The sequence below is a fragment of the Podarcis erhardii genome (genome assembly GCF_964252035.2).
Source record: "Podarcis erhardii genome assembly, chromosome: 5".
NCBI lineage: Eukaryota > Metazoa > Chordata > Lepidosauria > Squamata > Lacertidae > Podarcis > Podarcis erhardii.
Genome location: NC_138509.1, coordinates 58,164,986 through 58,180,323, shown reverse-complemented (window position 1 = coordinate 58,180,323; position 15,338 = coordinate 58,164,986). Strand labels below are relative to the sequence as shown.

General features: G+C 46.1%; 1 protein-coding gene across 3 annotated transcripts in view; it reads left to right on the top strand.

Moving 5' to 3' along the window:
* Positions 1-15,338, top strand: part of KCNIP2 (potassium voltage-gated channel interacting protein 2) — a 104,703-nt gene that overhangs the window by 37,131 nt on the left and 52,234 nt on the right. The gene's annotated exons all lie outside the window — the stretch shown is intronic.

The following is a 15,338-nucleotide window of genomic DNA, read 5'->3' as shown; positions in this document are numbered from 1 at the left end:
AAAAACCGCTATACGAAGAGCCTCACGGAACGGATTAATTTCGTCTTGCGAGGCACCACTGTAGTAGGAAACCTCAGCAAGCGTATTCTGTCTTCCCTGGATTTGAATGTGAGAAACACCTTGGGCCATCTGAATCCACCCTCCAGATTCATGATGGGCTCATCCCTACTTCCGTTCCCCCCATGTTTTCTAGGCATCGGTTTTTCTTTTTTCCTGCTTTCTGCCGGAAAACCCGCTGCTTACTGCTGAACTGGAACAAACATCCATCACCTTGCTGCCCCTTTCAGAGTGCTGTCCTAGACTTCGTAAGATCATAATGATACTAGATGCAGTACTTATATAGACATCTCGCTCTGAATCTACTCAGTTAGATCAAGAGAGAATCTGGCAGCTGGGGTTTCTTGGTTCTGCTTGGCGCAGCTGGAACTTGCTGCGAGATCCATCAGGTCCCAGCAAGAGACAGACAAGTGGCAGTATTCTCTGGCAGGAGGGGAGTGCGCAGCAAGGCAGCGATATTGCAACACAAGGGGTTTAATTATGTGTGGAAGACCATCATTTGGGAGGGAATGTTTGCTGCTTCTCCAGGAGGGCAGGGAGGAGGGAAGCCATGATTAGTTCTCAGCTCTTAAATTCCGGCACTGTGATGACATGACATATAATGACAGCACGTCCCATGTCAAAATGATTGCGAATCCTGGAGGCTAATAGCTATGCAAATAACCTCGTTATCTGCCCTATTTATTTCCTGGGCTTCACACTGCCTTTATTTAAGTGATGCTCCTAGAGAAGGTGGGAGGCAGTGTCATCACCATGGCCCTGCCGCGGCTGAGAAAAGATGCTGACTCCTGCTGAGGTTCCCTTTCCTGGAAGAGAGGCCCAGAATCCAAGGGCTGCCTCCATACTCGGTTCCTCCTTTGTCCTGTAATCACACCAGGCAGCCTACCTAGTCATGGGCAGTACTGGTGTTGATAGAGCTCTGGGGGACCAGTTAGACAAGTGGCGCTTTTATCAATTCATTCATCAGCTGTGAGTTTAGAGGACTACACCAAAAGTTGTAGAGGTGCTTTATCTGCACGTGCACATTTATGTGTGCAGGGTACACATAAATGTGCATGTGCAGATAAAGCACCTTCTCTAGCGACATGTGTGACTGACGTCAGCATTTCTCATGACATGTGCGCACAGCGCATTGCGAGGGGGCGCATTTGCTCTTCAAAGTCCTGTCATGTTTGATGAAACAACCCATCAGATCAGGACCCGATATCCATGTGCGCATTTGTGGAGGTAAGACCGGTTCTTTTCACATGTCTGGTTCATAGATTTGGTCTTCAGGATTATGATGCCCCAGGTCATATTTCTCAAGTATCCAGTAAATCTCGACTAGCCCCACCTTTCCTCCACCTTTGTTTCTTCTTAGCTCTCCAGCAGTTCTATTAAATATTTCACTGCAAACAAAAACTGATGTTGGCTTGTTGGGATGTGCTTTTTGTGTAGCAGCCCAGATGGTGCTGTATTAGGAAGACGGTTTCTTTGCCAAGTCCTTGCCCCTCCGGGCTGCACAGACATTGCCAAATCTTAGGGAAAGAGCCTCAAGGGTTGTATCCCTGAGAGAAAACTCTTGTCATTAGAACAGTACTGTGAACACATCTCGCTTGAAGCCTGGTGCTGCAATTCTCTTACTTAGGAGAAAGGAGCAGAGGGAAATTTGTTAAGCTCACATTTGCACTCCTTGAACCAATATGCAAACTGAAGCATGGCTAGCCTTTGAAATTCTCACTGTTCTGATTTTTGCAATGCAATTTTCTGCCCCTAAAGTCTGAATTAGGGAAGAGTGTGCACAAAAATGCACATTTTACTGAAATTAAAATTAAAATGCACTATTTCCCCCAGGAATTTGTTTGCATAACTGTGTGTATATTAGAAACAAATAGCATATAGATGTTTTTTATATTGGGAGAAATGTGTGTTACAATCTTAGCATGTGGACCTACAGAGAACCGATTCCTACTTTCATTTATGATGTGATAAAACCACAAAGAGATTATGTCTCTTCCCCGCCTCATTTTTACATTTTATATACTGATACTTTTCTTCTGACCATCCTCCTATGTAGTGAGATAGATGTCCCCAATCTGGAAAATTGCAGTTCACCATGACCTGGAAAATGACTGAAAATAATCAGTCTCTTCTCATTATGGCCATTTAGATAAAAGCTTCAGAACATTTCAATTGGGGAGGGGGGAAGCCACCCCTTTCAGAATAATGTTCCATATTCCCAATATTGCGTCAGCAACTGCATCAGATTACCTCTGCTGTTTAAATGCATTTCTCTTCCTTTTTGATCTGAAATGGATGTATTTAGACATCATTCTCTCTCTTTCTATAATTGCTGCTGGAAGACTCTGTTCTTCCAGAGTCAAAGTTGAGGGGGTTGCACCTCTCTCTGCCTCCCACCCTTTTAGAACTGCAAAGTTTTTGGGGGAATTTGTTTCTGATGCCAGTGGGGCTTAGTTTACGGGTTGATGGGAAGAACAACCTGCAAATGGATGATCTAGTTATCAGTACCTGTTTCTCTCCCCAACCCTTATACTTTATTGAAAGTTTAAAAGTACATAATTATATGTGCTCTAAACATGGTGAGACATACATAAAAGAGAGAAAAAGAACAACAGCACCCATGTAGAAGGGAAATTAAAAGGAGGAGGGGAAAACCCCCAAACTGTAAACTTTACAAAGTTGTTGTACTTCACCAGATCTTAACCTATTACAGTATTTGTAAGAATGGATTCCAAATATCACTGAATTTGTCCATGGCAAGTCTGCATTTATATACAAGTTGTTGTTGTTGTTGTTGTTATATGCAAGTTGTCATATGTTGCGAGTTTGTACATATCTTCAACCCAATCAAAGAAGGGAACTGCATTTTTATTTTTCCAGTTCATCAGTATCAGTCTTTTTGCTGTGGTAAGGGCACAGAGTCCACTCATATTGTCCTTTGGGGCATATAATTCAAAAGGATATTTTGCTCTGTAAATGTAAGGTTGTTCTGTACAGTTCTGTTGTCAGTACAGTACTTGTTTCTTGAACCCAAACGCCATTGATAGGTTTGCAGTGCCACCTAGTGACAACTCTCTGTTCTGCAGCAATTCAGGACTAAAAGTTATTTCTCCCCTTAGCAAGTGGAGACTCGCCAGTAACTCTGCCCACCTATGTGATTTCCAGCAACTGGTATTCGGAGGCATAATGCTTCTAACAGGTACTGGGTAGGGTAGCCACTCTTCAGCCACTGGAAATCATATTCAGACACCTTTCAGACTTCTGAGAGTTTAGCAGGCTTTGGACGCACACTTTATTTATTTTTTAAAAATATTCACATCCCAGGCATTTTAAAGACTCGTTTTCTGTGAGAATAGCATTCAAAGGCAGTGTACATGCAGGCATCAGAACAGCATGAAACAGCATGAATTAAAAAATGGTAGAACTTTAGTAAAAAAAAAACCCAAAACCTAAACTCCAAAGCAGCAACGATATAAAACATCGCACACTGCACAGTCACCCAGAGGGAAATGGCTTTTCAAGACAAAAGGTTTTACCAGCTGCTGAAATGACAGTAAGCAGCGAAGCAGAGCTGAGTTCCCAAGGAAGGATGCTCCACAAAGGGGAATGCCATCTTCCCTGATCACGTCCAACCTTTCCTTCTCCCTGGCCTTACTTGAGCAAAGGATGGGATGTGGAGCTGATCTTGCTAATCAACAAGAGAATGGGAACAGCCACCCCCCAAAGTACGAAGGGTCCAGGCTATCTCAGGCTTTAATGATCAAAAACATCACTTTGAATTCTGAAATTCAGCCGCGATTTGAGTTTTGAAATATGCAGCCATTCCTTCTTAAGCCAAGTTCAGAATTGTGCACTTTCTGTAGCCTCTTCCAGTTATGAGGCTGACAACTGTATTCTGCACCAGCTGCAGCTTCCAACCTGCTTTTAAATTCCAGGCGATATTTCATGCCTGTCTTCATAGCCATGTGGGATAGAAACTTAAAAGTTTTAGTAATGAAAGCTGAGATTTCCCCCACAGGAAGTTTCCTTCTTTGTCCAGTATTGCATCCTTTATATTTTTATGAACTCCTGTGGAAGTGTGATGCGCACTCTGGCTGTGGTGCTTGATCTTTTTTTGCTATACTCAGGGCAACTGGAACTCAGCTCCTAACTTTGCTCAGCTCTCCTGTCTGCTGTGCCCAGTAATATGCAATGTCCATGTTCTACCGCTAAAGTTTGGCCTCTCCACAAATGTTATCATTCTCTGCAGTAGTATTTCTGAGATGTATTTAAAAACACAATTCCTCTACCAACCAGGAAGATACAGAAGAATTGGGCCTCACTGTGTAAATTTGCCTTCTACAGATATCCAAGGGAGTAGTTTTACTTTCCTATTCCTTATGTGTTTTTGTTTTGTTTTGTTATAATTGCAAAAATCTACATTAAAGCTCCAGCGCCTCCGCCTCCTTTTTAAATAACAGAAAACAAGTTTCAGATAGGGTGAACATGGACTGGAGAGGCAACAGCTGGCAAACATGCATTTTTCACCTTGTAAAGGAAAGGCAGCTTTAGAAATGTGCCTGGGATTGGAGGAGCTGCTGTCATGTCAGGGAAGGACATCAGAACTTGTAAGATAGATTACTGCAATGTGTAATACGTGGGGCTGCTGCTGAAAATGCTTTGGAAACTCCAGGTGGTGCAGAATTTGGTGGTTAGGTTGCTCAATGAGTAAGAGAGTTTGAGCATCGTACAGTGGTACCTCGGGTTAAGAACTTAATTCGTTCAGGAGGTCTTAAAGGATTTTGCAAAGTTTTTTGCAGATAAAGTCACTCAGATTCGAGAAGAGGTAGACACCAACGTGGGAGCGGGGCCGGGGCGGGAGAGTGCTAGAGTCCTGTCTAGTCAAGTTGTGTGGGATCAATTCCAATCTGTCACCCCCGAGGATGTGGACAGGCTGCTTGGACAAGTGAAACCAACCACTTGTCTCCTTGTTCCTTGCCCATCCTGTCTTATAAAAGCTAGCCAGGAAGGGCTGGGCGATGGGCTTCGTGGGTGGTGAATGCTTCCCTGCCTGAGGGAGCCTTCCCAGACCTGCTGAAAGAGGCGGTCATTAAACCGCTTCTTAAAAAAACAACTTTAGATGTGGCCAATATGGCCAACTATCGCCCAGTCTCAAATTTCCATTCTTGGGCAAGGTGATTGAGCGAGTGGTTGCTGAACAACTCCAGGCACGCCTGGAAGAAGCGGACCATTTGGATCCCTTTCAGTCAGCATTCAGGCCTCACCATGGGACTGAAACTGCCTTGGTTGTGCTGGTTGATGATCTCCGGCAGGCTAGGGACAAAGGTGAGAGCTGTTTCCTAGTTCTGCTGGATCTCTCAGCGGCTTTTGATACCATGGACCATAACATCATTCTGGACCGTCTTGACGGGCTGGGAGCTGGGGGCACTGTCATACAGTGGTTCCGCTCCTTCCTCCTGGGCCGTGTTCAGAAAGTGGTGGTGGGGGATGAGTGTTCATTTTGGACTCGCAGCTGTCCATGGAGGCACAGGTCAAATCTGTGTCCAGGGCAGCTGTTTACCAGCTCCATCTGGTACGCAGGCTGAGACCCTATCTGCCTGCGGACTGTCTTGCCAGAGTGGTTCATGCTCTGGTTATCTCCCGCTTGGACTACTGCAATGCGCTCTACGTGGGGCTACCTTTGAAGGTGACCCGGAAACTACAACTAATCCAGAACGCGGCAGCTAGACTGGTGACTGGGAGTGGCCGCTGAGACCACATAACACCGGTCTTAAAAGACCTACATTGGCTCCCAGTACGTTTCCGACCACAATTCAAAGTGTTGGTGCTGACCTTTAAAGCCCTAAACGGCCTCGGTCCAGTATATTTGAAGGAGCGTCTCCTCCCCCATCGTTCTACCCGGACACTGAGGTCCAGCACCGAGGGCCTTCTGGCGGTTCCCTCACTGCGAGAGGCCAAGTTACAGGGAACCAGGCAGAGGGCCTTCTCGGTAGTGGCGCCCTCCCTGTGGAACACCCTCCCACCATATGTCAAGGAGAACAACAACTACCAGACTTTTAGAAGACATCTGAAGGCAGCCTGTTCAGGGAAGCTTTTAATGTTTGATGTATTAGAGTATTTTAATATTTTTGGGGGGAAGCCGCCCAGAGTGGCTAGGGAAGCCCAGCCAGATGGGCGGGGTACAAATAAAAAATTATTACTATTATTAACCTGAAACTGTTCTTAACCTGAAGCGCCACTTTAGCTAATGGGGCCTCCTGCTGCTGCTGTGCCGCTGCAGCATGATTTCTGTTCTCATCCTGAAGCAAAGTTCTTAACCTGAGATAATATTTCCGGGTTAGCGGAGTCTGTAACCTGAAGCGTCTGTAACCTGAAGCGTATGTAACCCGAGGTACCACTGTATACCGATCCTGGCCTGACTGCACTGGCTGCCTCTTAGATTCCAGGCCCAATTCAAAGTGCTGGTTTTGACCTATAAAGCCTTAAATGTCCCAGGACCGCAATAACTTATGGACCGCCTCTCTCCATTTAAACTGAACCGGGCCCTGTGATCATCATCTCAGGCCCTTCTTCATGTGCCTCCTCCACAAGAGGTCCAGAGGATGGTAACATGAGACCAGGCCTTTTTGCAGTGACTCCCCATTTGTGGAATGCTGTCTCGCAAAGATGCTCACCTGGTACCTTCATTACATAACTTTAGGGGACTGGCAAAAAACAACTCTCTTCAACCAGGCATTTAGCTAATTGGTGTTTGGGCCGGGGGTATTGTTTTGTTATTGTTATTTTTTTGCATTTTCATGTTGTATTTTTATGTTGTGAACCACCCTGTGATCTTCAGGTGAATGGTGGTATATAAATTTAATATAATAATAATAATAATAATAATAATAATAATAATAATAATAGCACAATGTGTGCATTTGTATAAAATGCTGTATTACGGGTTGCAGATGAGAATGCTGCTTGGAGACTATATTGGCAGTGCTCAGAAACCAACTTGAAAAAAGAGTGGAAGGTGGTTTTAACCAAGGCTTATCAGGATCTTCCCAAGTCGGTGCTGCAAGTAATTAGCCTCTGGGGAAGGGGAAGCTGTTCCTCCCAGCTGGCATTTGAGCCAGAAACTGTTTAATGGCCCTTGAAAGCAAACTGATAAATCCCAGCACAACACCATGGGAACAGAGCAACTTCGGCTTTTTCCTATGTGGACAGGGGTCAGCAACTGGAAGCTCCTGAGCCCAAACAGGCCATTAAGGACAGCTGTCACCCCACAGACAGAGGGGGAGACTGGTGGTGGTAGACCAGTCTGGGGACTCTGCATTCATCCATTATCCCCTCCATTGTTTCTCAAAGTGACCCTCCAGGAAAACTCATTGCAGACCAGGATATAAGTTTATGTCTATATCTCTGTGCTTCCATCTGCCTCCCCGCTGGTTTGGCCTGCAACTCTCACCAGCCCCAGGTGAAGTTCCTGGTTCAACTCTCACCTCTGGCCATTAATTCGTAGATAGCTTTAGGCAAGCCACTGTTTTGCCAGCTTCAGTGCTCCTCCTGAACCCACCTGCAACATGGGGATAATAATACTAGCTCACTTTGCAGGGTTGTTGTTACAACTGCGGCAAAATAATGCATGTGAAGTGCTTTGAACACTTGAAAGCACTACAGAAATCCTGTCTGTTGTTATTACTCTCCAGGGCCTCTGTCACTTTTTGTGTGCTTTTGTCATCCTGCTTCCTTCGTTTCTTAGATCCTGGTGCCCCTATGGGAGTATATTGTAGAATCATGGAAGAGTTGGAAGGGATCCTAAGGGCCATCTAGTCCAACCCCCTGCAAGGCAGGAATCTCATCTAAAGCATCCATGACAGGTGGCCATCCAACCTCTGTTTAAAAACCTCCAGTGAAGGAGAGTCCACCACCTCCCGAGGGAGTCTGTTCCACTGCTGAACAACTCTTACTGTCAGAAAGTTTCCCCCCTAATGTTTAGTTGGCATCTCCTTTCTTGCAACTTGAAGCCCACTGGTTGGAGTCCTACCCTCCAGAGCAGGAGAAAAGAAGCATGTTCCCTCCTCCAAATATCCTTAAGATATTTGAAGATTGCTATCATATCTCCTCTCAGACTCCTCTTTTCCAGGCTAAACATACCCAGCTCCTTCAAGTGCTCCTCATAAGGCTTATTTTTCAGACCCTTGATCATCAGGGTTGTCCTACTCTGCACAGCTTGTCAACATCTTTCTTAAATTGTGGTGCCCAGAATTGAACACAGCATTCCAAGTGTGGTCTCACTAAGGCAGAACAGAGTGGTACTATTATTTCCCTTGATCTGGACACTATACTTAGCCTAGAATAGCCTTAGCTTTTTTTGCTGCTGCATCACACGGTTGGCTCATGTTAAGCTTGTGGTCCACCAAGACCCCTAAATCCTTTTCACATGTACTGCTAGTAAGCCAGGTGTCTCCCATCCTATATTTGTGCATCTGGTTCTTCCTGCCTAAGTGCAGAACCTTAAGTTTATTTGGGGCCTTTCACTTAACGTCCCTTTAAAAAGATGAGAAAAGGCTTTGGGTGCTGCTAGGTTATTGCCAAAGTTCATTCTTCCATGGTAGTTTCAAACCTGGATTATAAAACTTGAAATCCAACTGATTGACTTATATGATTCCCCACCCCCAGGATTTAAGCAGTGATTGGTGGCTTCCCCCTGAGGATGTGGGATGTTGCAGAGACCGGTGGTTTGCTGGTGTGAAAAGTGCCATACCTCATTGCAGAATGGTAAAGAGGACTGGGACTGAAAGTCCCCCTGTGGTTTCAGTCATCAGTACTTTGCAGACCAGGAGTGGCATGGTCCTGCGGGAGCCCCTAAACTGCCATGAGTTCATGTTTGCAAGGCCAGAGCTAGTTTTTCCTTGTAGCATTTTCCATTAAGAAGTGTGAACGCTGCTGTTGAATAGGGAGAGGCAATTTTCACTGTAAATAGCATGTTTAAACTGACGGCAAAATGTTATTGCAAATGCAGCCTTGGATCCCTTTATAATCAGGAGCAATGACTCTGGGGCAATTGAAATATTAAACTATGAACATAAACACTTTGTGCCTAAGACAGATTTGGGAATAGTTTTATATTTATCTTTGTAATTAAACAGCAGTTCTATTTATGAGTCGACCGGGAAGCTAAAATGGTCTTGGCACGAGGCCAATGGGGCGGCAGTCCTTTCCTGAGAGGGAGATCCAGTGAGTACGATGGGGGTTTTCTTCTGAGAAAACATAGAGCAGATGTGCTCTGGAAAGTACAGAAGGGGTAGGACAGGAAGAGAGCGTTTATGGTGGGATGAGAAGGATGGTTTCAATGGGAGGAAGGTAGTGAGAGAAGGACCACGGTTCAGTGGTAGCACATTGCCTTTGCATGTGGTCAGCCCCAGGCACAATCTCTGCCATTTCCTGGGAGAGACCCTGAAGAGCACTTGCTAGTGTAGACAGAGCACAGCTGGATGGACCAACTGCCTGCTTCAGGTAGCTTGGTAGAGCATGACCCCTTAATTTCAGGGTCATGGGTTCGAGTCCATGTTGATGCCTGCATTTGCAGGGGTTGGACTAGATGACCCTTGTGGCCCCTTCCAACTCTTCAGTTCTGTGATTCTAAGACAGCTTCCTATCTTTCTATGTTTTGACATGGCATGGTGCATATAAAGGTACCTTAGATACTGAACCAGAGCACGGGTCTATCTAGCTCAGTATTGTCCATACTGAATGGCAGCTGACTCTCCAGGGTTTCAGACTGGAGTCTGTCCAAGCCCTACCTGGAGATGCCAGAAATTGAACCCAGGACCTTCTGCATTCAAAGCAGGCACTCTTCCACTGAGCTGTGGCCCTTGGTAGGTGATGTGCTAATCAGCCAAAAGGTGATGCCGCTTGCCAATGCCAGAAGAAAATAGGAAGGTTACTAGGTAGGATTCATAGTTTAACTATGCAGTGTGCAAAGAAATACTTTTATGAGACAGGGTGAGCTCCCGTTGCTTGGTCCCAGCTCCTGCCAACCCAGCAGTTCGAAAGCACGCCAAAAAGGCAAGTAGATAAATAAGTACCGCTCCAGCGGGAAGGTAAACGGCGTTTCCGTGTGCTGCTCTGGTTTTGGCAGAAGCAGCTTAGTCATGCTGGCCACATGACCCGGAAAAACTGTGGACAAATGCCTGCTCCCTCAGCCTGTAAAGCGAGATGAGCGCCGCAACCCCAGAGTCGTCTGTGACTGGACTTAACTGTTGGGTCCTTTACCTTTACCTTTTTAAGCAGCCTCACACAACCAGAGCATAGACCAAGCAGGAGCTCGCCCAAATGGCAGACCCTCCAAGTTTCCCGTTTTTCTAGGGACAGTCCCGCATTTACAGTTTCTGATTTGATCCCAGAATGTCCCGTTTTTCCTTAGGATGTCCCTATTTTCATCGGAGAAATGTTGGAGGGTGTGTGATCCCCGAGCCAAGGAGATAAGTAACTATACAACCTTTAGAAGACATCTGAAGGCAGCCCTGTATAGGGAAGCATTTTAATGTTTAATGCTTTGTTATGTTTTTATATATGTTATATATGTTGGAAGCGTCCCAGAGTGGCTGGGGCAACCCAGTCAGATGGTTGGGATATTATTATAGGACATCTCTATTTTCACCAGAGAAGTGTTGGAGGTGGTCATGTCTGAGATGCATCTGTATCTGAGTGGGCCCAATATTATGGCCGCCACAAACTGATGCCTTGGTTACAGGATAGTAGTACTGCCTTCTTCCACTAGATGTGCTCCTCCTCTAACACTTGCTAGGTAGCTGAGAAAGCCTTTGTGCAGAGGTGTGCGTAGATTAAAAAGGCCCTTCCTGTACTGTCATCCACAGTGTGTTCTAAAAACCACTTCTCTGGCTTCTTTAAACAAAGGCTTGGTAGCCTACAAAATACAAAAAACAGGGAGCAAAACTGCAGCTTCGTTTCTGGTCCTCTCACCTTGAAAAAAGGGTATTGTGTAGTGTTGGGAACAGCTGTCAACTTTCAGATTTGAAAATAAGAGACCAGCAGCCTCGAAAATAAGGGATCAGCAGCCTCCCCTGTCCCGGGGACAGTCTACGGGATATCTAACAATCCAGGATAGCAGCGGGAAACGGCACTGGAATAAGGGAATTTCCTGCCAAAAAAGGGAAGGTTGACAGCTATGGTTGGGAAAGGTTCAGAAACAGCAACCTAAATTGTCAGGGAACTGCCATCGGAGCCAGAGGTGAAGCGAAGGCTCCAGAGCGATACTGGAGAGGGTCCCAGCAGGGAGAGAGGCAGCCCATCTGCTGGGGAAGGAAATCAGCGTAACACCAGGGGTGAAGGGGGGCAGATGGGGGAATCGGAGAGAAGGCTCCAGGACTCTTCACCGGAGACAAGTGGGGAGAGCACGGGTACTCCGCTGCCCACACCCTCCCTGCGCAGAAGACTTCCGCGCAGGGAGAGTAGGAGGAGACTTGGCGTCAAAGAACTTCTTTGCTGGAAGAAGTTTAAGAAACACCCACTGACGGATTCTGCCAGCGATTGAGACAGCCACGGATGGGTGGCTGTCCGGACAGAAAGGGTTCACCCAGGTAACTCAGCCAGGTGTGGCGACGACTTACGCACGAGCAACCCCCTAGAACCATTACATAAATGATCGAGGGGAGTGGAGCAACTCCCCTGAGAAGAAAAGTTGCAACATTTGGGACTTCTTAGAGAAAAGGCAAGTAAGAGGGCACCATGCTAGAAGTTTATAAAACCATGCATGGTATGAAGACCGTGGATAGAGAAAAGCTTTGCTCCCTTCTCTCACAACACGAGAACTCATGGACATAAAAATAATGCTGGAAGATTCGGGACAGATAAAAGAAAGTGCTTCGCCCAGTGCATAGTTAAACTATGGAACTCACTCCCAGAAAAGGCAGTGATGGCTACCAACCTAGATGGCTTTAAAAGAGAATTCATGGAGAAGAGGGCTATCGATGGCTGAATACCAGTTGCTGGAAGCCACAAGAGGGGAAGAAGAGTTTGGATTTGATATCCTGCTTTATCACTACCCAAAGGAGTCGCAAAGCGGCTAACAATCTCCTTTTCCCTTCCTCCCCCACAACAAACACTCTGTGAGGTGAGTGGGGCTGAGAGACTTCAGAGAAGTGTGACTAGCCCAAAGGTCACCCAGCAGCTGCATGTGGAGGAGTGGAGACGTGAACCCGGTTCACCAGATTACGAGTCCACCGCTCTTAACCACTACACCACACTGGCTCTTGTGCTTGAATGTTGCTTGCTGGTTTCCCATAGGCATCTGGTTGGCCACTATGAAAACAGGATGCTGGACTAGATGGGCCACTGGCCTGATCCAGAAGGCTCTTCTTGTATTTGATCAGCCAGTGTATCTGCAAATATGTCTTCAAGTAGGCTAGAACTGAGATCTTCAGGAAAAGAAAACCCATGTTGGGTGGTTTATTAAATACTCCTGGCCATGCAGGGGAGGCCCAGCTATGACGAGCATTGCCTTCTTGTGCCTCCTGCTGCTGTTCTTCCTGCAAAGGATGTCACTGAGCACCAAGATAAACAAAGACTCCCACAGAATGCTGCACTCTTACATTCTTTTTATTACACAATCTAGGATGACTACCACTTCCTGTTTCATGGCTGGCAGCAGCACCTGGCATCCTTGGGCAGCTGCCAGAGCACCAGCAGACTGGCAGGGGCCGCCACTAATGCCTGCTCCGGCCCCCACATCTTCATCCTGACACTTCCAAGAAGCACCAGGCAAATGGGTCTGCCTGCTGATTTCATTTCCCACAATGCCCCAGCGGAATCTTCAGTCCAGAGGCATTGTGGTCAATTCACATGGTGGCTCAGCCCAGCAACCTGGCGCTGCTTGGCTGGTGCCCACTGTCACCAGGTAAGGCGGGGGGAGGAATTAGTATACAATAAACTCAATATGCAGAGTACTGACAGTGAGCAAAGTCTTGTTTGTATTCACACGCTCTACTGGTACTCTGTTGACAAGTACTCATGTATATTTAGCCTAATTTATACATCTCTCTTGCATCAGAAAGTTCATCATTGTAAGGCACAGTTATACAGGGATGTATGCGTTATCAGACATGGCATTCTCCACATGGTGTGTGCATGCAGGCTCAGACCAATGGGCCTTGCTCCCATGACTCCTTCTAGAAACTATACACTGCAGGGAGAGTATAACTGTGAACTGTGAAGAGGCTAGAACAACCCCACTTCACCCATAAGCATGCTTAGAAGCAGTAGGGAAATCCATACTTGATTATCACTCTCAATGGGAATCAAGCGGCTGTGCAGGGGGCTCCTTCAAAACGTGTGATGTTTTGACTGTAAGCACACGGAGAGGCAGATATCTGTGACTACCAGTCATGTAGCGAGCCAAGCATTGCCGTGCGTGGGAATTCAAGAAAGTGGAGAAGTGGGGAAAGATTGCAATGCTCAGCTTTTGTGGCAGCTGAAGTCTACAGATTGTTGATTCTCTGTGTGTTCAGAGCTGCTGCACCAGGGATTTTTTAAGCAGACGCCGCGCAGTAAGCTTGTATGCCATCCCTTCTTGGTCTTGATCTGACCCCGTAGTGAGTATGGCATGGTGGTCTTGAGTCTGCCTCTAAGCTAGGAAGGATCAGCGGTATAGAGAGGGATGTGTGTGCAGACTAGTACATGATTTGAGGATATTCTTGGGCCAAAGAGATGACCCTTTCTCAGACATGCACAACTAGCTAAAGATAAGCTCCCACACTGATGCAAGGAGGTGACCCCTATGTCTAAGGACCAAGATTTTGGCCTTGGATTGGTTGGAGTGTTGTCATAGGTAGGTAGGTTGACAGATAGTCAGTCAGTCAGGGATAGTCAGTCAGGAATGGTTTGCTGAGTTGCATCAGGACCACAGTGTGAGTGGGGGGAAGGGGGCCTTAACACCTTGCCCCCACTGGTCCTGCTAATGGCAACAGGAGGAATGGCAATGTGTAAAATTTCCTGCAGTGATGACCATAAACTTGGGTGACTTTAAAGAGGATTTGACAGCCTGTTGTACCTCCAACTCCCATCCATCCCAGACAACATGGTCAATGTCCAGGGATGATGCAATCAGCATCTGGAGGGTCATGGGTTTCTCATCGCTGGTGTATAGAGACAGTTGATGATCTGAAAGTTGCCAATGTTTATCTGTTTCTTTTAACGATGTTCAGTTCAGTTCAAGGTTTCCCAACAGTCAGGGGAAAAATCTAACCTCCAACTGATACTCAAAGCCACACGACAACAGGAACATAACAGGCTTATACCAAGGAAGATTATTTGTCTATCTAGTCTAGTATTGTCTACTCTGACTGGCAGTAGTTCTCAATGGTCTTGGGCAAATCCTATATTGTAACTGGAGATGCCAAGGATTGTACCTGGAACCTTCTGCATGAAACACATAGAATCATAGAATCATAGAATCATAGAGTTGGAAGAGACCACAAGGGCCATCAAGTCCAACCCCCTGCCAAGCAGGAAACACTATCAGAGCACTCCTGACATATGGTTGTCAAGCCTCTGCTTAAAGACCTCCAAAGACCTCCATGTGTTCTACCACTCTGCTACGTTCCCTGCTAAACTTAGTGTACATGCAACACGAGCGTACCTGAAACATGTTGGAACTGGCTCTAAGTCACATGGGCATGTAATAACAATATACCTCCAAAATTATCAGAAAGGCTTTTTTCCATGAAAGAGATCCATGCTTGGATTTAGCAGACTCCTATGTGTTGTTTGGGACATTCTGTGGTGGGAAAGACAAGGCTTGTTCTCCCAGGAGGTTATGTAATATATTTAACGACAAAGCTCAATTGTTCTTAATGTAGGTTTGAATGGATGTTCAGTTTTGTATAGGTTGCATTTGTTTGCATTTTGGGTTAAAGTGTTGTAAGCTGCCCTATGAACAGTTTTCTGCTGCAAGGCAATCTATGAATGTTTGAAGTGAATAAATGAAATCCGTACTCTGTCTTTTGTAGCTTTTTAGAGCATCTAAAGCAGTGCCAGGGAAGCTGCAACTCTCAGGATATTTTTGGACTCCAGTTTTCATCTGCTCACAGCCTTTCACAGCCAGTGATGAGGGAAGATGGAGTTGAAGTCCAACAGCATCTGGAGGGTCACAGGTTCCCCACCTCTGATTTCCGTGCTTTTCTTTGCTTTCCCCAACTAAACCTATGCTTTTGCTAAGGTGTGGCTTGCTCTGGGTTATTCACAAAGTGCATTTGCTTATATAAGTCTCTGAACAC